This window comes from Gopherus evgoodei, chromosome 2, assembly GCF_007399415.2.
Source record: "Gopherus evgoodei ecotype Sinaloan lineage chromosome 2, rGopEvg1_v1.p, whole genome shotgun sequence".
Taxonomy (NCBI): domain Eukaryota; kingdom Metazoa; phylum Chordata; order Testudines; family Testudinidae; genus Gopherus; species Gopherus evgoodei.
The window spans coordinates 113846107-113872763 of record NC_044323.1 but is presented as its reverse complement, the minus strand read 5'-3'; the positions used below and the strand labels follow the sequence as shown (position 1 = coordinate 113872763).

At 41.1% G+C, this 26657-nt stretch overlaps 1 long non-coding RNA gene across 1 annotated transcript; it reads left to right on the top strand.

The window, feature by feature from the left end:
• The first annotated feature begins 829 nt into the window (after window positions 1-829).
• LOC115644925 lies at window positions 830-26657 on the top strand. Its single transcript, XR_003998633.1, has 4 exons — window positions 830-1282; window positions 6270-6277; window positions 9941-9946; window positions 26648-26657. It is a non-coding gene; the product is annotated as an uncharacterized LOC115644925 (long non-coding RNA).

Here is a 26657-nt window from a genome sequence, read left to right as displayed (position 1 = left end):
GTCACATAGCCATGTTAGTCTGTATCCACAAAAACAACCAGGAGCCTGGTGGCACCTTAAAGACTAACAGATTTATTTGGGCATAAGCTTTAATGGGTTAAAAAAAAAACAAAAACCCACTTCTTCAGTTGCATGGAGTGAAAACTGCAGATACAGGCATAAATATATATTGGCTCATGAAGAGAAGGGAGTTACCTTACAAGTGGAGAACCAGTGTTGAAAACCAATTCAGTCCACTCCCAATAATTGAGAGGAGGTGTCAATACTAAGAGAGGGAAAACTGCTTTTGTAGTGAGCCAGCCATTCTCAGTCCTTATTCAAGCCCAAATTGCTGGTTTTAAGTTTGCAAATGAATTGTAGCTCTGCAGTTTCTCTTTGAAGTCTGTTTTTGAAGTTTTTTTGTTAAAGAACGGCTACTTTGAAATCTGTTACTGAATGTCCAGTGAGATTGAAATGGTCTCCTACTGGCTTTTATATATTACCATTCCTGATGTCTGATTTGTGTCTATGTATCCTTTTACGTAGAGACTGTACAGTTTGGCCAATGTACATGGCAGAGAGGCATTGCTGGCACATGACGGCATATATCACACTAATTGATGTGCAAGTGAATGAGCCTCTGATGTGGCTGGTGTGGTTGGGTCCTATGATGGTGTGGCTAGAGTAGATATGGGGACAGAGAAGGCAATGGGGTTTGGTTACAGGGATTGGTTCCTGGGATAGTGTTTCTGTGGTGTGGTGTGTAGTTGCTGGTGAGTATTTGCTTCACGTTGGAGGACTGTCTGTAAGTGAGGACTGGTCTGTCTCCCAAGGCCTGTGAGAGTGAGGGATTGTTTTCCAGGTATATGCATCTGGATAGTCAGAGTAACGTCGTGGTATACCAGCTAGGCCTAAGAAATGTTGAGGGGGAAAAAGGTTATATTAACTCCTGCAAATATTACTCCGAAATGAACTTTTGCTCAAATTTGGTGTAATGAGTATCCAGTGAAAAGTGAGAATTAATGGAAAAAGAAGGAAACATAAGGGTTATGTGATTGGCTTGAAACTAATTTAAGGGGGTTTGATTCCCTCCTTTCTTGGGTTTGTACATGGGCTGGTTCTTCATAAGTGTGATATGGGACTGGGCAGCCATGCAATCACTCTACATTAGTAGTTGTGAGTTCAACTGTTATTACTTTTCGTTTTGAAGAAAATGCTTCTCAGATAATGAATATTATTATGATTACTGTTACTAGAGAGATTTGAGATCCGATTGATGAAATAGAATTTTCCAGGATAGATAGTAAATTGCTGATGATGCACTGGAGAGGTTTTAGCTGGGGGCCATACATGATGGCTAGTGGCGTTCTGTTATTTTTCTTGTTGGGCCTGTCAGTAGGTTTCCAGTATAGGGTGATGTTTATGTGACCATCACTTATTTGCACTGTAGTGTCCAGAAAGTGGATGTCTTGTGTGGACTGGTTCAGGCTGAGATTGATGCTGGGGTGGAAATTGTTGAAATACAGGTGGAATTCTTCAAGGGTGTCATTCCCGTGGGTCCATATGATGAAGATGTCATCAATGTACTGCAAGTAGAGGAGGGGTGCTAGGGGACGAGAGCTGAGGAAGGGTTGTTCTAAGTCAGCCATAAAAATGTTGGCATACTGTGGGGCCATGCAGGAACCCATAGCAGTGCTGCACAAGAGATCCACTTCCTGGACACTACAGTGCAAATAAGTGGTATAATTCAATTGTTTATTTTTTTAAGTCTCATGAGTTTAAAGCCAATCTAAAGATTTGAGGATTGACACATGATTTTTGAATGCATGGGCCTGATGCAACTCCCATTGAAATTGATAGGAAAGGCTCTCATTTATTCTGGAAACAGTTGGCTCAGCTCAGTTAAAGGTGTGGGAATCAGATCTGAATCTTTTTATACCAATTACGGGAAATGTGATATATACCAGAGATTTGGGGGCAGGAGGGAGAAATCGCAATTTTCAAAATAAGAAAGAAATTCATGTATATTTTTCCCCCCATTCCTTGGGTTATTTAATTGTCCTAATGACCAATGGATGATTGAAGTCAGTAGGGGATTGCTGTAGCTTTTCAGTCTTAAACACTGTACTATCCAGATGCAGAAGAAATAGGGAAATAGAGTCACACATAATATATTTTAAGAGCACGTGCAGGTGTATTGGCTCTGCCACTTGTGAATTAAATAAAAGTGGCTTTTGTTATAACTATTTTCTTCTTTCTCTATTATTTCACTCTTTCATTTAAGAGGAAAAGCAATTGAAGGATCTATTTTTAATAGTATTATCATGATCAGGTTTTAGCTGTTATATTTTTCTGTTAAGATTTCTCAGTTTAAAAATAAGTTATACTTAACTTTGGGGGAGATGCTCAGCTACTGTTATAGCTCTACTGACTTCAGTGCAGCTCTGATCACTTATGCCAGCTGAGGATCTGACCCTTTGTGTCTGAATTGATGCACTTAAAGTGAAATCTTTGCTTCATTGAAGTCAATGGGAGTTTTGCCATTGATTTCAATAGGGTCAAGATATTACCCTAGGGTTACAGTGTCTGCTGCCTCCCTTCCTCTGCCCACTGAGTTTTTGGAGGGTGAGTGTGTGTGAAATGTTTCCTATATGTCGGTTATTAGCAATGTCAAATATTACTTTGAGAGGTTCTATATAAGGGCCTGATCCAAAGCCCATTGAAATCAGTGGAAAGATGCCCATCAGTTTCATGAGGGGTTGGGTCAGACCTTAAATCCTTTAAAAGCAACAGCAATAATTTGAGATCCAAACATGCCTCCACTTTACAGACCCTTGGAGTTTCTGCTCTTGCAAAAGCGAGACTCCAATTACTTCAATGGAATTACCCTTGTTCAGCATATACTAGAATCAAACCTCACCACTGTCGTCGTCTGTTCTTGTAAATCGCCAGTATCAGAAATGCTGACTCTTGAGGCTAATGTTACAGAAAATATTAGCGCTTCCTGCATTGTTATTTTTCTTCTCTGTCCTTCTCACATATTTAGGCCTTGTCAAGATAAGTGGTTTAGTTCCAATATAGGTAATCATAAGCACATAACTATGAAACGTCAGAGCATGTCCGATTATTTCATGAATGGCATGGAGAAAATATGCTGGTTATGCATATCATATAGGAGGAGATGGAAAGGCCTTCTTTGAACAGCACACTTCTTTGTAAGTAAAGTACATTTTAAATCATAGGTATGAAAATATGTTTGTACCTTTGTGCACAAAGCCACAAATGATTCAGTTGCAATTCGGAAAGTGCATTGTCTCAGCAGAATCCCCTCCCACTCCTTCTCCTGGTGTGTTGTGCAGAGACAAGCTGCAGCGATGGCATTCCCTGCTAACAGTGCCAAAGCACACAAGTGATGCATTCAAAATGACTGTCCAGATCTTGAAGGAAGATGTCTGATTTTGTTCCATTAAGGACAGAACTGCTCCTGCAGATCAGCGAGAAACATTCTCTCCGAAATACAGAAGAAAAATATTCTGTCGCATTTCTGAACGATACTGTGGATGTTGTCTATCAACGCTAACACTGATAGAACGCTCCAGCATTATATGATTCAACCCCTGCCCCCAGCACTCCACTAGGATCTATGTGGAGGTCATGGATGTGTGGGAAGTAGGGGATGTTCTACACTGCAAGGAGGGCACCACTGACCCCCTTTGGCTGAATTTACATCTTAGTTTAAGCTCCATTGGTGCAAGGACAATGCAAGGTTTTCCCTAGGCCTAATCCAGCCTTCTCTTTCCCTCCCACTCAAGCACAGAAACTTACAGAGAGCCAACAGTGGGGTGCAGGGAACATAAGAACGGCCATATTGGGTCAGACCAATAGTCCACCTAGTCCAGTATCTTGTTGTCTGACAGTGGCCAATGCTACGTGCCCCAGAAGGAATGAATAGAATTGGGCAATTAATGAGTGATCCATCCCCTGTCATCTAGTCCCAGTATCTGGCAAACAGAGGCTTAGGGACATCCAGAGCATCGGGCTGCATCTCTGACCATTTTGGCTAACAGCCATTGAGGGACCTATTCTCCATGAACTTATATCATTCTTTTTTGAACCTAGTTATACTTTTGGCCTTCATGACATTCCCTGGCAATGCGTTCCACAGATTAATAGTGAGTTGTGGGAAGAAGTACTTCCCGATGTTTATTTTAAACCTGTTGCCTATTAATTTCATTGGGTGACCCCTAGTTCTTATGTTATGTAAAGGGGTAAATAACATTTCCTTGTTCACTTTCTCTAGACCACTCATGATTTTATAGACCTCTATCCCATTAGTCATCTCTTATTAATCTCTCCTCATATGGAAGCTGTTCCATATCCCTAATCATTTTTGTTACCCATCTCTTTTCCTTTTCCATCTCTAATGTATCTTTTTTGAGACGGGGTGACCAGAACTGCACATGCTATTCAAGGTGTGGGAATTATGACATTTATTGTCTTATTATCTATTCATTTCCTAATGGTTCCTAAAGAAAAAGAGAGAACATTGCTGTAGAGGCGACTGACCCTGCCCTTCTGGGAGAGCGATGGGAAAACTGTTCTCGGAGGTTCCCCTCTGTGATTGGATACAAAGTGCATAGCTAGGCTTCCTGTTAACACCAGGGTAGGCTTGAGATTAATTACAGAGAAGTCAAGAAATGCAGATTTGAGGTTCCCACAACAAGGTTAACCGGGGTACCCCATGTGCACCAGTTACAACAGGCTATTTCATTACAGTCCACCACTGTGGAGTAAGATGTGATTCAGTGTGAGGGTTGGCAAATTTTTTTCACTGACAAACGCAAGAATCCCATTGACTCCAATAGGAATTTGGATCAGAGCCTAGTCCAGTATTGGCCGATTTTCACCTAGCTAATCCACACTTGTAAAATATTTGCTAAGTAACTTGTCATTTTTGTACCACATGACAGGCCCAACCTTTCATCCATTCTGAGGATACTGACTCTTTAAGGATTGCTTAATCCCCATCCTTGTCCAAGAGTAAAAATGCATGGGATTTCCTTCACCCTAGTCCCTCTTTAAAGTTACCTTGGCTGTGGGAGTTCTCAACATTTCATTTTAAAAAGATTATTTCTTCCTTTTCTGATGGCTGAGTAGCACTGTCCCTTGCCAGGCTTGGTTCATTGGCACTAAACAGATTGCGATACCCACAGTTGGCTTGCTCAAGTTACAGAATGTTTACGCTAACAATTTGGAGAAAATGACACCGATGGGGTCTCCAGGAAGTAAAGTGCCAATGCAACAGCTTTAAAAAGCTGCAAGAACCGTGACTATAGTTCTCAGTGAAAGCAACAGCCTTATGTACTGAGTTAATAAAAGGAAGTCATTCAGAGCATAAAAAGTACATTCTACTTGTGGGACTGCTTGCTAATCCAAGGCTCTGCTAAAGCTATAAGTTCAGCTTCATTCATTTACTAAATATCTAGAGAGCCCAGATATATACCAGTGTATTGAAATGTTCCCTCAAAATGCCATTTAATAATAGATACACATACATGAGTCAGTCTTTTCATTGTCTCCATTTAGATCCTGATTCCACAAACACTTATGTACGTGCTTAACTTGACTCACGTGAGTAGCCATGTACAGGATCCAAGGAAGGGAAGGTCAAAACCAAACAAAAACCATGGCCTTTTAAAGAAGGCCTCCAAACCAGCCCGAGACAGCATCCTAGTTCATCTGTTGTTCTAGGAGGCAGATTGGCTTTTTCCCTTTCCTTTAGGCTTCAGGTCAGGGAAGGAGCACAAGGCTCTTATCTCAGGGTATGTCTACACAAGGATAAATGCCCTGCAGTTAGGATAGGTTACCTGGCTCAGGCTCATGGGGACTGGGCTTTTGGAGCTAAAAATTCCTGGGTAGATTTCAGGCTTGAGCTGGAGCCCGAGCTCTGAGACCCTCCACTCACACAAGGCCCCAAAGCTTGGGCTCTGGCCTACAGAGCAATTTTTCAGCCTTGGAGCCTAAGCCCCACGAGCCTAGATCAGCTGACCAGGGCCAGCCACAGGTTTTTGATCCCTGTGTAGAGAACAATCAACACACTCAAAAAACAAACTCCAATGCCCTGGAACTTGGGGCTCCAATTCATAGTAGCCAGCATGCCCTAAACACATCTTTCTCTGTTTCTATCTAGTGCAAGGGTGCTCCTTGATTGCACCTAGGTGCTTTGGCTGCAAGGTGCAGAATGTCCCTTAAATGAGCTGTACCTCATGAGGCTACTCACATGAGTCAAGGTAAGCATGTCCATAAGTTTCAGAGTGGTAGCTGTGTTAGTCTGTATCAGCAAAAACATTATGTCCATAAGTGTTTGCAAGATTGGCACCTTAGACTGTACCCATATGTGTCTTTAGAGCAGTTGTCCTCAACCTGCAGCTCAATCAACAGACAGCTGCAGCCATGTGACATCCTCAGGGCCATATAGGTAGTATATATATTGTGTGGATGTGGCTCACATAACACACAGAGAGCTGCATATGTGGCACACAATGGTAAATAGGTTAAGAACTGCTGCTTTACGGCCTGATCCTGCATGGATTAGACAGCAGGATTTCCAAAGGAGCCTAACAGAGAGTTAATTCTCTGATTCTAAGAACAGCCACACTGGGTCAGAGCAATGGTCCATCTATCCCTGCCTTCTGACAGTGGCTGGTGCCAGATGATTCAGAGGGAACAAACAGAACAGGGCAATTTTCAAGTGATCCATCCCCTATAACCCAGTCCCAGCTTCTGGCAGTCAGAGGCTTAGGGACACCCAGAATATGGGGTCGCAATCCTGATCCTCTTGGCTAATAGGCACTCATTCTCCTGAAATTCAGCGAGTTGGGCATCCAGCTCCTTTGACAATCCCAGCCAGACTGCCTCCTGGGAGGTGGTGAGTGCTCTCAAAGGAAGTCTGAAAACAAACAGTTCTAAAGAAAAGACAGGAATAAGGAGGAAATCATCAGGAGAACATTGACTAAGAATCTCAACGGCAAGACAGATCACCCTTTAATAAATAGCACACATGTGCACGCAAAGTATTACCATGTGCTCAAACACTGAATATTTATTTCCATATCCCTGTGGGGAGGGGAACTCCTAATCAATGATTTGCTCTTATTACAACTACTTTTAGGACTCACATAGTATTACAATGAATCTGCCCAGCTAATCTGTACAGTGTTTAGACTTCCTTTGTGGATAATCCAGTAGCTGACAAATACATAAACAAACATCTTTTTAAAGTTCACATGGATGCCCCAGCCATTGCTTTATCGAGTGCATCTAAATCACTTACTCTAAACACTTTCTATGTTTTAGCTTTATTTCTATTTATGGCCTGATCCAAAGCTCACTGAAGTCAACCAGCCCATAAACCTCAAGAGCCAGATTCTGCGCTACAACTCTCTAAAGCGGACGGCTCAGTGGCAGGTTGCCAGAATGTTCTAAGTCCACACGCCTGAAATAGATCTTAAAGCAGCGCAAAACTCATGGGGGGCAGGGTTAGAGCATGGGGCAGAGTATGGGGGCAGGTGTAGTTTGTCACAGTCATGCTGGGTGTGGTACAGTCAAATTAAAAGAAAAAAAAAAAGAGAGAGAGAGAAAATGTGGTCCTTAGACTTCAGCACAAAAACACACAGGCCACAACTGGGTTAAAAAAACAACCATGCTTTAAAAAGTCAGCCCAAAGTTGCATGTTTTCAGCTACTTTGGCAAACTCATTTATGCCTTTGCATCTCCCAAGTTCTGCTCCAAGGGTTGAAGCAGCCCCTGTTTATGTTCGAACAGCCCACCAGGACAAACACTTTTATTGAAACAGTTTTCCTAACTCTAAAATATATATATTTTTAAAAAGGGAAATTTTGTAAAACACACACCAAATATCAGTGTTTCCTGCATAAAACAACTGGCATTTTTTGACACACTCTAGATAGGCAGCAAAAAGCTCCAATCAGATTGGGCCTGGGCCTGAGACTTTCAGCACAGAGGTTCCAACCCTCTTAGGGGCTTGTGTTAGCTTTGAAAACTATCTCATCGTCACCTCTCTGTAATGCTGTCTGCTGAGACAATGGGGATTAAATGCCTCAGCTGAGTATTATATAGGAGAACCAAAGATATATTAGAAAGTAAATCTTTCAAGGAAAACTGCCAAGCATAGTTCTCTCAATCATAACAGCACATCCTATGATGTTTAGATGGATTACTAAAAAGGTCTAACCCAGATGCAGGTATGGTACCTTTTGTCATAAACAGATAGCTAAGGGTTAATGTTCTTTTACCTGTAAAAGGGTTAACACAGGGAACCTGAAACACCTGACCAGAGGACCAATCAGGAAACAAGACTTTTTCAAATCTGGGTGGAGGGAAGTTTTGGGTGTGAGTTCTTTGTTCTTTGTCTTGGGTCTGACCCTTTCAGCTCTGAGAGTGATTTTTCTATCTCCTGGCTTTCTAATCTTCTGTTTCCAAGTTGTAAGTACAAGGATAGTAAGACAATAGGGTTATATTGTTTTCTTTTGTATTTACACGTGTGTAGTTGCTGGAATGTGTTAAATTATATTTTTTGGATAAGGCTGTTTATTCATTTTTCTTTTAAGCAATTGACCCTGTATATTGTCATCTTATTACAGAGACTATTTTTAATGTCTTTTTCTTTCTTTTTATATAAAGCTTTCTTTTTAAGACCTGTTGGAGTTTTTCTTTAGTGGGGACTCCAGGGAATTGAGTCTGCAGCTCACCAAGGAATTGGTGGGAGGAAGAAGTCAAGGGGAAAATCTCTTTGTGTTAGATTTACTAAGCCTGACTTTGCATACCTTCTGGGTGAGGGGGAGAGATTAGATCTCTCGGTACTAGTGTTTCCAGGACTGGAAGCAGGGAATCTCCTAGGATCGTCCAGGGAGGGGAGCCTGGGAGGAAGTAACAAGGAAACAAGGGGAGGGGGTTATTTCCCTTTGTTGTAAGACTCAAGGCATCTGAGTCTTGGGGTCCCCCAGGGAAGGTTTTGGGGAGACCACAGTGAGCTAGGCACTGTATAATTCCTAGCTGGTGGCAGCCGTACCAGGTCCAAGCTGGTAACTAAGCTTGGAGGTTTTCATGCTAACACCCATATTTTGGACGCTAAGGTCCAGATCTAGGAAAAAATGTTATGACACCTTTAAATCCTTGTATTCTCTTTGGGCAATTCTGGTCAGGAACAGTGAAACACTGGTGTTATTTGCAAAAGCTAGACAAGAAACCTTAGTCAGTTAAAGTGAAGTCTTTATCCATCATAAAGGCACTATATGAGACAAGAGTTCCTCTTTGCACATCAGCAGGCCATGACAAGTGATTCATAACAAGAAACTGAAATAAAAACACAGGGCTAAATCTATCCCTGGTGTATTGAAACTGTTATGAATTTTATGGGATGAATTTGCCCCATAAAGTTTAATTCAGACAAGAGCCAACTCCTAATAATTCAGAGTGATAGTTTACACTAGATAACTTCCTACTCGGCAGCCAAAAGTAATTGCATAAATAAAACAGCTTGGAAAAGCCACATGATACAAAACACAGTTTAGATGATAAAAACATGGAAAATCTGCGTATTGACAAGAGTTTATCCAAAGCATAATAGTCTGAAAAATGAAAAAGTGGTTGAGCCAAAACTGCATAAAAAACTCAATTCCAAACAATGTATCCCACTTAAAAGTAATACAGGAAAGACATTCATTCTCTACAAAGTGTTACGTCCCACTTGTATAACGTTCCCAGCATACACACAAAGAAATTAGATAAGAACACAAAAATACTCTTGCTGGAAGGTTGCAATATAACCTAATGTATTGATTGGAATTCAGAACAATAACACCCAAGACCCTGAAACAGAGAAACAAAGCAGGCTGCTCCCTGAAACAGAGAGGCATAACTCACTTCATCTTGCTGGAAGCTGGCTGTCTGCAGACTGACTGCTAGGCCCAGATTGCAGGCTTCCCTTGGGTCTCCCTAGCCTATAAGCAGAGCCAGGAAATCCCCTGAAATTTAAAGTGATAGCCTACAATTTTAACACAGTTTTCAATACACTGGTCTGGAATACAGAAATTTGTATAGCATTCCACAAAATGGTCATAGAAGTGCAGCATAAATGTAATAAAACTCTCAAACTTATTCAGATTTTTAAATACCAAAAGAAATAGGTCCCCACAATATATAAGCTTACATTAAGACAAAATATAGGATTTGTCTCTCTTTTTGAGTGTTTGCTTGGCAGCACTGGAATTATAAAGGGGGAAAACACCCTATTAATGTGAAAGTAGATCCCAAGCTCCATTGATGTAGAGAACACTCACACAGTGGTAAAGGCAGAAGGAATATTTTCCCCAGTCATTATGGTATCTGTATTTATTTGAAGGGAGTGGATGGATCAAAGCTATTGATATTGAAAAAAAGCACATCTGTGGATACTAGTATCATGGGGCTGATAAGCCAGGCACAAAACTTGCCAAGGAAGGAGTTAACGCTTCATCTTGAGCAGCCAAAGCCCTGAACTAGATGTCATCAATCCACCTATCAAGCTTAATGAAACAGTAGGAGTTCCTTGGGGGAATGGAAAACCCTAACTGGTTGCAGACACCTGCTTTCCTAGAGGATGGGGAATATAAACCAGCAGTGTTTTTAAGAGGCCTGATTCTCCACTGCCTTGAATCTAATATAGTCATCTACACCTGTGCTGAGTGGGTGTAAAAGGTGATTGTTCTGATCTGGTAGAGCTATACACCCATGTTGCACTGGACCAAATGACTTCGTGATGTATCAGGCAGTGGAAAATAACACCCAGTGCGTCTCTTTAGTTTTCATTTCAGCCACAGGAAGCTCCATCTTTTATGTTTAGACACTGAGCTGACAGGAGGTGTCATTTGTTGCCTTTTTGCAAAGGGAGTATACAATACTCCCAGATGTGAATGGCCTTACAGTTCTTTTGCAGCACTCAAGGAGCAGGACACTGGAGGATCAGGCCACCCAACAACTGACTTAAGCCCTGTGATGCAACCTCCTTTTTCTTTGTAACTAACTTCTCCAGCAACTGACTCACTGCAAAATGATGGTGTAAAACTTCTGGAGAAATGCCTGGCAAGCAGAAGAGTTTCCATGTTAATGCATCTCTATTTCAAAGATCTAAAAATTTTGCATGTGTTAAGGGACATGTAGGCACCTGCAAGCACCAAAAATCAGATACAGGGTCTATAGGAAAGCAGTGGCTGTATGTCTATTCTGCTGGATGTGTCTGCAGGCCTAGAGATGGGTGGAAACACATTCAGAAACAAATTATAAAATGTCTGACTTCCAGCAAAACCCTGCTTAACTACCAAGGTGGAAATAGAATGGAGGGTTAAATTCAGAAATGATACCAGTCAGTGGCATTAGCAATATTTTGGAGGAAAGACTTAAAATTTTGTATGATCTTAAAAGCCACTTTCATTAGATTCACAGTAGTTTTACTCTGAAAAGTGACTATCTGAACACAGATCTCTGCATTAGGAGGCCTATATGGGACTTCAGTGACAAAAAAAGTTTTTGCTGCTTTACTCTCCTATTAGCTTTGTGGAGCTGCACTCTGTTCCACCTTGTGCACCATCAACAGAATTATTTACCAAGCTGCAACTGGAATTGTCAGTGTTTGAAGACACTGTGGGTTATGTAGGTATAATTGAGACCATAATTTGGTTTCCAGAGCCTTAATTTTGCTGATGATGACTCTCAGAACCTAGCCAAGTTTGCCAGGCTGGCAGTTAATACCCGTAGAATGAGAACATATGATCTCAAAATTGAGGGGAAATAAATATGAAGCCCTATTATACCATTTTAAGGTTCATTTTCCAAGCAGACCTGAACTGTCAAGGAACTATCAAGCATACAAAAATAGAATGGAGGAATACTACCACACTAGAGAGAATTGATATATTCAAGCTAATAACTAACTCAGATCACCCACTCATCCCCCAAACCAAATCTGAACTCTTTATATATTCAGATTGAGTAAAATAATTCCCTGTCTACTTCCATTTCTACTGCCTAATGCTTCCCAAATGATCCCTTTTTCCACACCATCCCGGTCTTGATCAATTCTCCTGCTCTTCCACCACACTCCTATTGCTATTTCCCCATCCATAAGATCCTGATTCTGTTCTCCTGGATCCAGTACCTGACACTCTCACTCCCTCTGCTCCTAATTCAAAGCATATATTTGCACATTTAGAGGTCAAACCACCATTCAGGTATAAAATGGAGAAACGTTGATGGGGTGTCAGTTCTAGTGGATCGTAAACAATGTGTCATTGTTACATAAAAGACAAATGCTGTATTGCGTGTTAATAACAATATCACTTTAAAACTAAGCACTGTTCACCCTCACAAAGTTCCCCATTCAATTTGTCTGTCTTTTGAAAAATGTGGCAGTCCGAACTGGAGAGAGTTCAGAGGAGAGCAAATTAAAAGTAAATGGTCTGGAAAATAAAAACTGATATGAGAAAATTCAGAGCTAGACATTTTACATAAGAACATGAAAATGGCCATACTGGGTCAGACCAAAGTTCCATCTAGACCAGTATCCTGTCTTCTGACAGTGGCCAATGGCAGGTGTCCCAGAGGGAATGAACAGAACAGATAATCATCAAGTGATCCATTCCCTGTCGCCCATTCCCAGCTTCCAGCAAACAGAGGCTAGAAACCCCATCCCTGCCCACCCTGGATAATAGCCATTGATGGACCAATCCTCCATGAACTTATCTAGTTCTTTTTTGAACCCTGTTATAGTCTTGACCTTCACAACAACATCTGGCAAAGAGTTTCCCCAGGTTAACTGTGCATTGTGTAAAGAAATTCTTCCTTTCGTTTGTTTTAAATCTGCTACCTATTCATTTCATTTGGTGACTCCTTCATTCTTGTGTTGTGAGAAGGAGTAAATTACACTTTTGTATTTACTTTCTTCACTGCAGTCATGATTTTATAGACCTCTATCACAATGGTTCCCAACCAGGTGTCTGGGGCCCCTCTACGGGTCCCTGAGCAGGTTTCAGTGGGGCCTCCAAGCAGGGCTAGCATTAGACTCGCTGGGGCCCAGGGCAGAAAGCCAAAGCTGCACTGCATGGGGTTGAAGCCTGGGGTTCTGAGGCCCACCACCCAGGGCTGAAGCTGAAGCCTGTGCAATGTAGCTTCATGGGGGGCCCCTGTGGCACTGGGTCCCACACAATTGCCCTGCTTCTACCCCCTAATGCCTGCCTCTGCTTTTATAAGCAGAAAACCAGTTATTGTGGCACAGGTGGGAGGTGGAATTTTTATAGCATTTTGGAGGGGTCTCAGAAAGAAAAAAAGTTTGAGAACCTCTGCTGTATCATATCCCCCGTTAGTCATCTCTTTTCCAAGCTGAAAAGTCCCAATTTTATTAGTCTCTCCTCATACGGAAGCTGTTCCATATTCCTAATAATTTTTGTTGCCCTATTGTGAACCTTTTCCAATTCCAATATATATTTTTTGAGATGGGGCAACCACATCTGCATGCTGTATTCAAGATGTGGGCATACCATGAATTTATATAGAGGCAATATGATATTTTCTGTCTTATTATCTATCCCTTTCTTCATGATGCGCAACATTCTAGTCACTTTTTTGACTGCCACTGCACACTGAGTGGATGTTTTCAGATAACTATCCACAATGACTCCATGATCTTTTTCTTGAGTAGTAACAGCTAATTTAGACCCCATCATTGTATATGTATAGTTGGGATAATGTTTTCCAATGTGCATTACTTTGAATTTGTCAACATTGAATTTCATCTGCCATTTTGTGTCCAATCACCCAGTTTTGTGAGATCCTTTTGTATCTCTTCGCAGTCTGCTTGGGATTTAACTATCCTGTAGTTTTGTATCATCTGCAAATTTTGCCACCTCCCTGTTTACCCCTTTTTCTAGATCATTTACAAATATGTTGAATGGGACTGGTCCCAGTACAGACCTCTGAGGGACACCACTATTTACCTCTCTCCATTCTGAAAACTAACCATTTATTCCTACCCTTTGTCTCCTATCTTTTACCCAGTTACCAGTCCATGAGAGGACCTTCCCTTTTATCCCATGACAGCTTACTTTGCTGAAGAGCCTTTGGTAGGGACCTTGTCAAAGGCTTTCTGAAAATCTAAGTACACTATATTCACTTGATCCCCTTTGTCCACATGTTTGGTGACCCCCTCAAAGAATTCTAGTAGATTGGTGAGGCATGATTTCCCTTTACAAAAACCATATTGACTCTTCCCCAGTAAATTCTGTTCTTTACTATAGTTTCACCCAGTTTGCCTGGTACTGAAGTCAGGTTTACTAGCCTCTAATTTCTGGGATCGCCTCTGGAGCCCTCTCATGTTCACCTTTTGCAGCTAGAATACAAAGGGGCTAGGTAAGGGAGAGAGAGACATTCTTTATCCATTGCTGAAAAAGGTTTGCAAACCATAATGACTTAGCTATGTGAATTAAGTGAGTAATTAGTGCAGACATCTTGGGATTCTGTATGAACTTTCTAAAGCTATGCTAGTGCAAACCAGGTTCCTGTCTCCTTGTAACAGGAACAGTCTTCCACATTTTGAGGCTAGAGAAAAATCGGTTGAAGAGAGACATAATTAGACACTAACCTTTATAACATCCTTTTGTAGACAATTATTGTACTGGGACAGACCAAGAAGAAGTAGTTTCAGGTGCAAAAAGGAAAATATAATTTGAATGTTAGGGAAAACTTTCTAACATAACGCACAGTAAGGCAGTGAGTAAGCTGTAAGAAATTATGAAATTATGGTCACCGCAGAGACTTAGGGTCAGAATAGGTATCCCTATCTACTGGTAATGGGTTAGGAAGAATTAAATCACATCTGCCCCATAAGAGCATAAACCAACTTCTTCATGCAGCCCCTTCTCATCATCTGTGATCCCCACAACCTTCTCACTTTTTTGTTCTGTGTCTTACGTAGTTTTGTGTTTGTTTTACTTTGAAAAATCTTTGAGGCAGGGAATGTGTGGGAGTTGCCGCTACTGCCTCAGCAGATAGAGAGAATGGAAACCCAGCATAAATAGTGGAACTGGGGTATGCTGCTTTAGAGGTTTTAGATCCCGCCCCATTTCTTCTGGACCTTGCTGAAGTTTCTTCCTAGGGCTGTTCATCTATCCAGGATAATGATACAAGCAAGAAGGGGTCGGATGGGAGAGATGAATATTCATCTGTTTAGTTATGTTTCTATATTTCTGCCAAGGAATTGGAATAGATCAGTGGTGGCCAACCTGAGCCTGAGAAGGAGCCAGAATTTACCAATGCACATTTCCAAAGAGCCACAGTAATACATCAGCAGCCCCCCATCAGCACCCTCCCACCCACCGGCAGCTCTGCCAATCAGCGCCGCCTCCTCTCTCCCTGCACCTCCCGATCAGCTGTGGCGTGCAGGAGGCTCTTGGGGGTGGGGGGAGGAGTGAGGGCACGGCAGGCTCTGGGAAGGAGGTGGGAAGGGGTGGAGTAGGGGCAGGGACTGTGGCAGAGCCAGGGGTTGAGCAGTGAGCACCCTCCGGCACACTGGAAACTTGGCGCTTTTAGCTCCAGCCCCGGAGTCGGTGCCTATACAAGGATCCGCATATTAACTTCTTAACAGCTGCATGTGGCTCTGGAGCCACAGGTTGGCCACCCTTGAAATAGATAAAGATAAATACTAATTAATTCTAGTTCCATAGTTTGGTTTGGTATTAAAGAGGCCTCCTATTGGAAAATCTACCACAGTGAATATAGAGAAAACTTCAATATCTACCAAGAGTGTAAAGTTATCAAAAGGCCTTAAATAAACAATAGCCAATGGGACAATTAAGACTAAAATGTCTATCCTTGCTTGGATCCAAGGTTCATTTGGGGCTATTTTACCTTACTCTTGTTTAGAAAGAATCTGTCATTTACAGAATAAACCTTTATATTACTTGTCTCTAGGCAAAGATTTTGTTCTGTTGTGGAATTAGATGGTGGTGGTGGTGGTTTTTTTTGTTTTTTGTTTTTAAAGTATGGCATATTTGCTAAGCGTTTTCCTTAAGGTATTATATACAGATAATTATATTCCTGTGTCGGTTTAAGGAAGTGCTCTTCTTCGTATACTTTCATTAGTTCAGGATCATTTTATAGATTTTTAATCACTAATTTTATTACTTGAAGTATAGCTTGTATCAAATGTATGATAGCCCCCAGTTTTTGATTAAATATTTGGCGATCCTACACAAGAACAGTATTACTACCACTTGCATGATAGTGATTGTGGAATTTGCTTTCTAGCAAATGCATCTGTCCAGATTTTGTATTTACATGGAAGACAGAATACAGTCTGCTGTGGAATTAGCAAAGCAATAAGTAGTGAATGTGCACTTCCAAGAGTTTTGATATGTTTGAGTGAAAGAAAATATTTTTACATTAAAAATGAACTCTTCAAAACATATTTCCTTGTCAAGACACACAATTTGTGTGATGATACATCTATGCCAAAAGCAAGCAAGCAAACAAACAAATAAATGAAAAAACAAATCAAAACCAAAGCAGGTGCTGCTCCTGCCCCATTGACTTCAGTGCTGCAGGAACGTAGAACATCAACACTTTTGTATTGGTAGAACATACCCTATATACCCCTATGTGCACATATAAATATAGGGTGATCCATAGTGGTGACATTTCAAAAATCTTCTAACAAGAGACTCCCATACATTCGCCACAATGTACTTTGAAGCGTGGGGTGGAGAGGAGGGAGCTGTGGGGATCTCTCTATGGAATTAAAAACAAAAACAAACACAGAGCAATCTAGTGGATTATGAGCCAGCTCAAATTCCTATTGAAGTCAAAGGAAAACTTTTGGCTGACTTCAATGCACCCTGTAAAAGCTTTTCTCCTCTGAAGCATTTCTATGAACTCCATGGATAAGTCACATAAGCTGGGATGAGGTAGCAGTGTCCAGAGAGAGGTTGATTCCATCTAAAAAACAACCTAGCTTCAGTTGGATGTTGAAATTTTAACACAGAGCTCCTAATAGTCCCTAAGAGCTGCTTCCCATACATCACTGATCCATAGGCAGATCTGCTTTTCTGCAGATTACCAGTGTAGAGAAATTATTCTAAAATCCCCCTCTGACTTGGTGGGTGGTTGCGACTGTTGTGGGAAGGTGTGATGGGGTCTGTTAGGTCTTCTCTACCTCCTGCGGGAGGGGTTCACACCCTGATACCCCCTACTTAAGGATAACATGCTCAGACTTGGCTATTGATGCAATTTAGTTCTGCAGAGGCATAGAAGGGCAAGAGATGACACTGACCAATCGGGAGCCAGCGGGGCAGATAAAGTTCACCTACATCCTCTGAAAGGCAGTGCTGAGTGATGCTGGGATGGAGAGGAGCTCCTCAGTACTAGTCCAGAACTCCAGGGTCAAGTCACATCCTTTGCTTAAACACTGTGACTATCGCTGTGTCATGGGTATCAATAGGCACTATAACCACAGGCTCATACTAAATGTCATGAACTTGGCCACTTTCACATCTGGCAGGCATGTCACTGAAGGGGTTGTGCAATCACAACATACCCAGCCAGCCATATGTCTAATAATCAAATTTTCTTCTTAGTCTACATCTCATGACTGTAAATCTGTCTCCTGCAGAAATCTCCTAGGTTTATATATAATTTGTCTCCTCTGTGGTAGGACTCTCTCATCTACGGGAGTTTGTCCCACATTTGCACTTTGGCCACTTCCATCAGGTCTCCCCTTCCTCTGGGTAACTAGAGGAGCACACAAGTCTCTTATTTCCCTCTTGTTAGTTTGTTTTTTTGCTGGGAGAACTAAATTACAATTCTTCCTTCCCAGCATGCACGCTCAGATAGATTTAATATTTTAATTGTGATTGAAAAATAGGAACAATTCCAAAATTAACTTTGTGTTACACCTGAGTTGTGCCACAGCAGTGGGCACATGACACAGCCTACAGCTGGTGTTACCTGGGGTTCCCTAAACCCAAAGCTCTCAGTAATTTTACTCTCTGTGAGGCGGTGTAAGGAACTATATCAATGGAGACTCAGCATGTCTGTCTGCTGGGTGGTTGGTATAAATCACAGAAAGTCAAGTGCTTTTACCTAAAGCCTTTATTTTATTAATCTCCAGTACTCTCACAGGAATGCCTTCGCTCAAAGCTTCTCCTTTATTTCATCTCAAGCACATACAAACACAATAGGCTATAGAGCATCACCAAACAATAGTTACCCATGGTCTGGAGAGGTCTCGAGTGGCCAGATGACAAGATTCAAGTGGCCAGCTACCCGCCTGAAATGGAGGATTCCAAGAGATGTCTGGAAGGTCAAATCCAAATTCCTCAGACCTGTCTACCCCTTTTATGTTAGTAACGGCTACAGTTTAATCAACAACATGTCAGTCAAAGAAAAAACATTAAGCAGGGATGTTTTAAGGTCTTAATCCTGCCCCTGTATTTCCACACAACAACAGTCCAAAGATATAACTAGACTTCTTGTTTTTTCACAGATGCTTACCCGAGCGCAGGGGTCGGGAACCTATCAGAAGTGGTGTGCCGAGTCTTCATTTATTCACTCTAATTTAAGGTTTCATGTGCAAGTAATATATTTTAATGTTTTTAGAAGGTTTCTTTCTATAAATCTATAATATATAACTAAACCATTGTTGTCTGTAAAGTAAATAAGGTTGTTAAAATGTTTAAGAAGCTTCATTTAAAATTAAATTAAAATGCAGAGCCTCCCAGACTGGTGGCCAGGACCTGGGCAATGTGAGTGCCGCTGAAAATCAGCTCACGTGCCACCTTTGGAAAGTGTGCCATAGGTTGTCTACCCCTGCCCTAGAGTATCAGGGAGGACACAGAGCCAGGCTCACTCCTTGTGATTGCTGCCTCTTCCCTCCCAACTTTGCCTTAGTTATGCTAAGTTTCTGCAAAGGCCTACTAAATAGCTACTCTTATCAATAAGCAAAATAATCAATATTCCAGTACTGGCAGTGGCCTAGGCATTCTGCTGTGCTGCCAATGTCTGCCCTAACACTGGTATCATAGAAAAGCCAAAAATCAAGTGGATGAAACCCTATTGTGGCCTTACTTTTGTACTTAACACAGCATGCTGAAACCCCTTTTAACAATTTGGATAAACAATTTCCATTCTGTTCAAAAAGAATCCAGAGAAATTCTCACACATTTTGATCATCTTGGATGTCCAATATCAGAAGGTGGTAAATGAATGCTCAGAAATATTTCCAAGTTGATTCATTCAGGGTCCAAGCTGAAGCCCAATGAACACAATGGATTGACTTGCTGACTCTGATAAGCTTTGGATGAGGCTGGTGTATCTCAGCTTTTGAAATTTCTCAACATGCCAGTCTGACTATTGTGGTCACAATTCCCCTTTAGCTAACACACGGGAACAGAATCTTAATAATTTAGTTTGTATTAGTTCTTGATGAAAAGAACAAAAGATATTGTAGGACAAAAAAAAACATGAAAGCCAGCTATCAAACGCTTTAAAGTAATGTTCATAATCCCAAGAAAAAAGAGAACCATTCTTGTGCCCAATCATATCCTCACTGAATTCAAAGGGAGGTTTATCATTGACTTCTGCGGGATGCGGGAGACCTTGATTTGTCTATTTTACTACATATAACTATATGAACATTTAAAAAGGCAGATTTGATTTATTGGGCTAGTTTCCTGATTTATACATTGCCAAGAACCCCATTCCTTCCACCTCTCAAAGTATATTGGGATCCTATTTTCCCTTGCTAAACCACTGTATTATGATTTAGAGTCCCTTTGACTTTGTTTAAGGAGAGGTATAGAAAGGAGAAAGTGATTGATTCCAGGTCTGTATTTTTTCATTTCCTTCTCTACTCACTATACTTAAGCAAGGAGATTAGCATTTCATATTAGGATCTTTCCACATTGGTATTACAAACTTTTCTGTGTCAGAGCTGTACTGACACACCACAAATACATTTGAGAAATGTATTTTTAACCAGGATAACATTTGGCCTCTGTTTGTAGCCACAAGCTGCCTCTATCTTTTTGCACCTGCTAGCTGACTTTTGGACAGAAAATATGAGTAGTGCAAACCAGATTGGCTTGCAAAATTCCAAATTGAATGCAAAATATGCAAATTGAATGAAATACACATGCAAATTGTGTCCTCACAAAAGAGAATTCTTTTGAAAACTTCCTCTGTACATCTCTGAACATTATTTAAGGTTATCTTAAGACTAGAATTTGTGCATATGTTCCAGATCCAATGTAGGATCATCCAGATAACTTTTCTAGAGATGTTGATAACCTATTATGTCATTAACAAATCCTTAATTTCCTGTATGGAATCTCACCAAATGATTGCCCAAGGGGACTAAACTGGTGTATATAGAACCCTAGATATGTAGGATCCAGCACAAATAACTAAAGAAGAGCTCTTTTTTGCACTTATACTTAGATACAATTATAATTTGCAAAACTGCAGAGTTTAAGGCAATTTGCTTTTATATTCCACTATGCGACTGACCTAGTTGGTAGAGATTTTCATTTTTAAGAGTTGTACAAAAGTCAGTAAAATGATTAAAGTGTTCTCTCTAGACTTCAGGAGATGACTCAGGGTTTACTGTGGCTGTGATGGACAGGAATGATTTGTGCCAATTGTGATAAGCTTGATGTGAAACTGGCAGGCCACACTTTCATTGGTGGGAATAAACTGTAAGAAATATCTTTGACAATACTAGTGTGGTCCTGAATGGGGAAAGAGAAATTGAGGGGTTTTGTAACAAAAGAGGAGTAATCTCCATGAAAACCATCAGAGAAATATAATATCCTGTTCCAAAGGGGGAAAATAAAATCAAAACATCACTTTGCAGCTGAATCCACATTTTAAATTGAGATTCCCTTACTGTGTGTTGCATGGCTAATTTAATTATGTATTGAGCATAAGCTCAGACTGAGCAAATCTTTACATTCCTATCATTGGCAGAGGTTTGGCAGTGCATAACAAACAATTTATTTGCTCTCAATAACACAACATCAATACTGTTTTATGAAGGAGACATTCCACAATGCACTGTAAACATAAATATGTATACTCGTAGATCTTGCTAGTTCATGGTCTATCCAGAAAATGAACCTGGTGTTCACATTGTTTAATGCATTTAGCACATTCATCAGAAGTTAATACTGGAGTACTCCTCCTGAATATCAATTGCACCTTTGAGTCTGGGTTACATTGTTTTAAAATCTGATTTGGTTAGTTGCATAACCAGTCATGACATTGACTAATAAAATAGATATCCAACTATATGTTCCATCGATTTTTCCCTTAGTGAATTAATTGAAAATGGTATATAGTTATTGACTGGGGCATTCAGCCAATATGTTTTAAAAGAAGTCATAAAACTGATGACTACATTTAATACATCAATATGAAATTTAGAAAAACTCTGTTAAACTGTAAACAGTTAAAATCAATAACTGGAACTATTAAATATTCCAGCATACATCAGTATCCCTACTACACCCCCAAAAATGCTATCTAATCCATTCATCAGTAAACTTTGTCAGTGATTATTTTATGTTTTCTTCCAGGTTATTGATTAAAAAAAATGTTAAATAGTGTAGGGTTCAGACCGATACCTCTGGAACCCCACTGGAAACATACCCGTTCGATGATGATCCCTCATTTAGTTACGTTTTGAGACCTATCATTTAGTCAGTTTTTCATCTATTTAATGTGTGCTGTGTTCATTTTCTAAATAAAAAAATCTGCCAGTGTGGATCTGCTTGCAGGATCATGAAGTAACATGAAGTAAGTATGATTGAGTGAGAGAGTCTTATTCCCTGATTAAGCCTGTACAATAAACCCCTGCCACTTTTTTTTGTACGTTCCAAAGTATTTCTAAAAAAAAAAAAAATCTGACTTTTTTTTTAAAAATCACTCTTCTAGGGCTCAAACCAACTCTCTTTGAGGTCAATGGAGAGCTTTGGATTTGTTAGGAGTTGGCTTGGATCTCTATGCTGTAAGCAGGACTTGGTTGGTGGGAACAAAAAACCCCATGTATGTTAGCTGCATTTAAACACAGCACTAAAATCTTCAAATACAAATCTAATAAAAATCTGAATTTCTAAAACATGAGAGTCTAATTCTTATTCATCTATACTTGCCTGCTAGGTTACCTCTTGTCAGGCTTTGTCTCATCTATCCTATTATAATTAGTAAAGTGGGAAAACACATTCATCTTCTCTTCAAAGCAGAAGACTATCACTTTAATTTCAAGTATGTCAAACAGCTATAGCTGTTGGCAAACAGCTATAGCAGGAGCAAAAGGCAGTGGAGGGAGGTTTTCTGAAGAGGATTATGGAACTTTGCTACATGAAACCACTACTGGTTGGAAACCATTGCTGATGGCTATTTTGACAGAATAAGAATGTCCACTAGGGAAAATAAACATAAAGAATAGTGAAGGGCAAGTATAGGAGCACAAATAACATGAGATGCAGTTAGGAGGTCTGCTGTTTTACACCAAAACTGGGGAAGGGAAAGACAGCACTGATTATGAAAAACCCGCTTTCCCCCTCTCTGAAGAGCAAGTATCTGAGGCTTTTGACTATGCTAATGGTGTCAATCATAGTAAGTGGATTATTTTTGATGAAATCTTTTTGAAAAACAAGATTGTAACTCACACTTTCACTTCAATGAAAAGGTCGCATTGGAGAAAAAGGAGCTTGAGCAATCCAATGATCAGGCCCCTAACAGAGCCTGAATACTGTTGAGAATTCACTACTATAAATCACAATGTATGGCCATCAATTCTGATGTTCCTAACTGAATATACTGCTAAGGAGTAATGTATCTCACTAAAGTGATCCATTGTTACTTCAAAGATAAAATGTTAAATTTGATCTAACATAATAATGACATCAGGGATCCATTTCTACACACTATGTAGTATAAATATAACCTTAAAATGCAACTGGTGCATGTTTCTGAGCTAAGAATGATTCATTACACTTCCATAGTGCCTTTTATTGAGGATCTCAAAGAACTTTACAAACATCAGCTGATGATCTGACCCACAAATTATTTAACCCTTATAACATCCCTGTAAGATAAGTTAACAGTATTGCTGTGAGCCCAGTTCTGCAAGTCAAGGGGACATGCAGATGCTCATCAGTTCTGACAACCAGGCTACTTATTTAGGTGCCTACCCTAGGCATCCAAGTTTGAAAATTTCACTGTGAGTGTTTCGCCAGAGTTTGCACAGCAAATCAGTGTCAGAGGTGGAACCAAAAGGTAGGAGCTCTGCCCTTTTCCTCAGTTAATCACATTGCCTCCCAGGTGACAAACCAGAGTACCAAGCTCTAACGTAGTCATGAACTAAGTTTGTGCACATTTGTTAAGGGTCATACCAAGAATTAAAAGAATTGCAACACTGCCTGGTGAGCTGGATTTCTGTCATGTTAGTAGGACAGATCACATGCCCCATTTGCATTTTGCAGAACATTGAGCAAATCTGCCCAACAGTCCGCATTGCCTTAAATGTACTACATTTAAACTCTAGGGGCCAGATCCTCAGCTTGTGTAAATAACTGTAGCTCAGTTGAAGTTAATGGAGCTATGACCATTTCCACCAGCTGTAGATCTGGCCAGGTTTTCTCAAAATGCTATTTTTCCTCTCTACACCATCTTCTTAAAAAATCTACATCATGGGTCAGATTATGCCTTGGGCCATGCCAACTTCTAGTGATATAGTGTGGGGTGCAGGAACTTCAATGGCAGAAAATCCCCCTAGAGAGGGTGCCACTGCTGCATAATGTCCTCACAACTCCAGAAGTTGGTGGCAGTGGCTAGGAAAGAGCTGACTAGGGTGCTCTGAGATGTGCTGATGAAGGCAACTTCCACTAGAAGGGCTACTCTGGGGCAACCCCTTAGGAAAGGTGAAGGGTAAATGTTATGTGTCCTCTTCCCTATGGGAAGCAGTTGCCTCAGATCTGTGTTTATAGAGTGCCTTTTCGTTATATCCAGAATGACACATTCTTGGGATAAGGGATTAGATGGGCCAACTACCAGTAACCTCCCTCCAGCCTGACAGTTCACCTTTCAGTATGACCCATTGTAGTCTCCCTTTAACCAGTTCCTTGTCCTCCTTTCAATTCTGATGTTAATCAGTCCTCTACTAGTCAATAAAACAATGATGTCTCTAGCTGGTAATTTGAGTTTGGATTTACTCCAGAAGCATAAATCTATGTTGTGTGGCTCTCTTTGCTTCATGATGTGTCACTGTCACCAGTTGGCTGATGAGTGATTACAATGGACAAAGAAAGATAACTAAACTGATGATCAAACTCCATCAAGTCAGGTCAATACAGCATTTCTAGCTCACTTGTCTTATATACATTTGTGCATAGACAGTTTCTTCTTAGTCCATATGTCCCCTGATCGTATAATAAGCAGCATTAAATGAATTAGAACTTCCACTGACATCTGGCATGCTTTTTGGTTTTCTTTTTGTTTTGGGGATCTTTGTATTTTTTCCCCCTCCTTGATAGCTTTCTGATTCAGTTTTCAACAGTTACACAATCCCATGTCTGTTTAGGACACTGTATAGGCTTTATATGGCTAGGGACACATTTTCTTATTTGTCATTGTGGAGTATATTGGGTACCATTTTTTCCACTGAAGAATTTTGCCCTTAAGCACACTGGTTCATTTCTCTTCTCAAACAGGAAATTTGTTTGGGGTCCTACATGCTATTTATCTCTCATTCCTTCAATCTCTTCTACTTCCACTATCCATTTCCGCCATACTTTCCCTTCATCCACCCTTCTCTCTTCTTTTATTTTACCACTATCCTGCCTGCACTGCCAATATCCAGACACCTCTTCTCGCTGGTCTCCAGATTTATTCTGCCCTCTTCTTGGTCCACCAGTCACCAGATTTCTCCTTGTCTTCTGGGTTCTTCCTGCCAAGCCAGGTGCTGCTGCCTTCAGCCATCTCTGCATTCTGTTTCCTCTAGTTCCTGGTGCTTCTGTCTGCAATACTGCCCATTGTCTCTATTGTAGTGGCAGAAAATATGGGTGGGGGGGAAATCTGCAGATGTGCAACACCACTTTTCAATGGGGAGATTTGAGGATGGGATATGCGTATGGTCTACCAACAACTCAAAGACAATGTGCTATTTGGAATCCTGATACCAACCCCAAAGACCACCATACACAGTGCCTACGTGTCTCCCTGATCCTTCCCCAAGCTGTTCTTCTGCAAATTGCAGTATCTTTTCTCTGGCCTGTTTATTCCAGAGCTCCCTGCTACACTATGAAATGGAGAGAGCAGTATGAAGAATTGCAACTCCATGTAAAAAAATTGGAAGGGGGAAGGAAGAGGAATAAAAAGACAGGAACTTGAAGTCACTTTTAATGGGACATCAACAAGTTAGTTAAACCATGGATCAGAAGTATATCCCCCGGTCCCAACCTCTGGATGAATCTATACAATCATGTTGACTAGTAAATATGAATAGCCCTACTATTTGCATGAGACTAGGGTGCCGAGATAGCAAGAGTGAAAAATCGAGACGGAGTGTGGGGGGTAATAGGTGCCTATATAAGACAGAGCCCCAAATATCAGGACTGTCTCTATAAAATTGGGATATCTGGTCACCCTACATGAGACAGACCTGGTGGGGATAGATATAGAATCACACAAATGAAGGGCTGAAAGGGACTGTAATAGGGTGCCCATCCCACACAGGTGTAAAAGGGGTTAATCCTGGGTGTGAGCAATGGAGGTGAGTCCTCCAAGCAGCCCAGAATGGCTGTGTTGGAAGGGCTGCAGGAAGCAACCAATCAGGGCCCTGTGAGCTCACATAAAAGAAGCTGCTGGGGCAGAAGTGGTCAGTTGCTCCTGGAGCTCCAGGAGTCAGGACTGTGTCTAGCAGGCTGATAGCACTGTGGCACTATGGATAGAGCAGTTACTGGTAGGGACTGAGGAGGTGAGAAGGAGCTCCTGGCTAGATATTAGTACTGACATGCTAAGGCCTTGAGGTAAGGGTGAAGATGGTGCTGGGGCCACAGAGAAGTGGCCTACGGAAATGTACTGAGCAGTTGGAGGGGATGTAGCACATGACTGATTTCTACAGGGTCTCTGGACAAGCCTTGGTCATCCCCCCCCACTTGCCACTGGGGAAGTGGCATGACTGAGATACTAACCCCCAGAAGAGAGGAACACAGATGGTGACACAGGTGGAGGGCTGAGTCATGAAGAGGATGCCACGGTTCCTGAGGCTATGAGAGTGGCTGCAAGAAGATGCACTAATGGTGTGCAAGCCACAGACAGGAGGCATCAGCCTCAAGCTAATCCCCAGAGTCACCAGGAGGAGGCGCCAGTCCAGTGGTGAGTGATGTGCCCTGTGACAGGGTCCTCAAGAGGTCATCTAGTCCCTCCCCGCCAAGCTGAGGCAGGATTAAGTATACCTAGATCATACCGTAGCTATTCCATTTCTTTGAATCTGCAGCAGTAAGCCAGGCAAGGGGAATATAGAGAGGTTCTAGGAAGAATCTTTAAAGATAAGTAGAGGAAGAGTCAGAGTA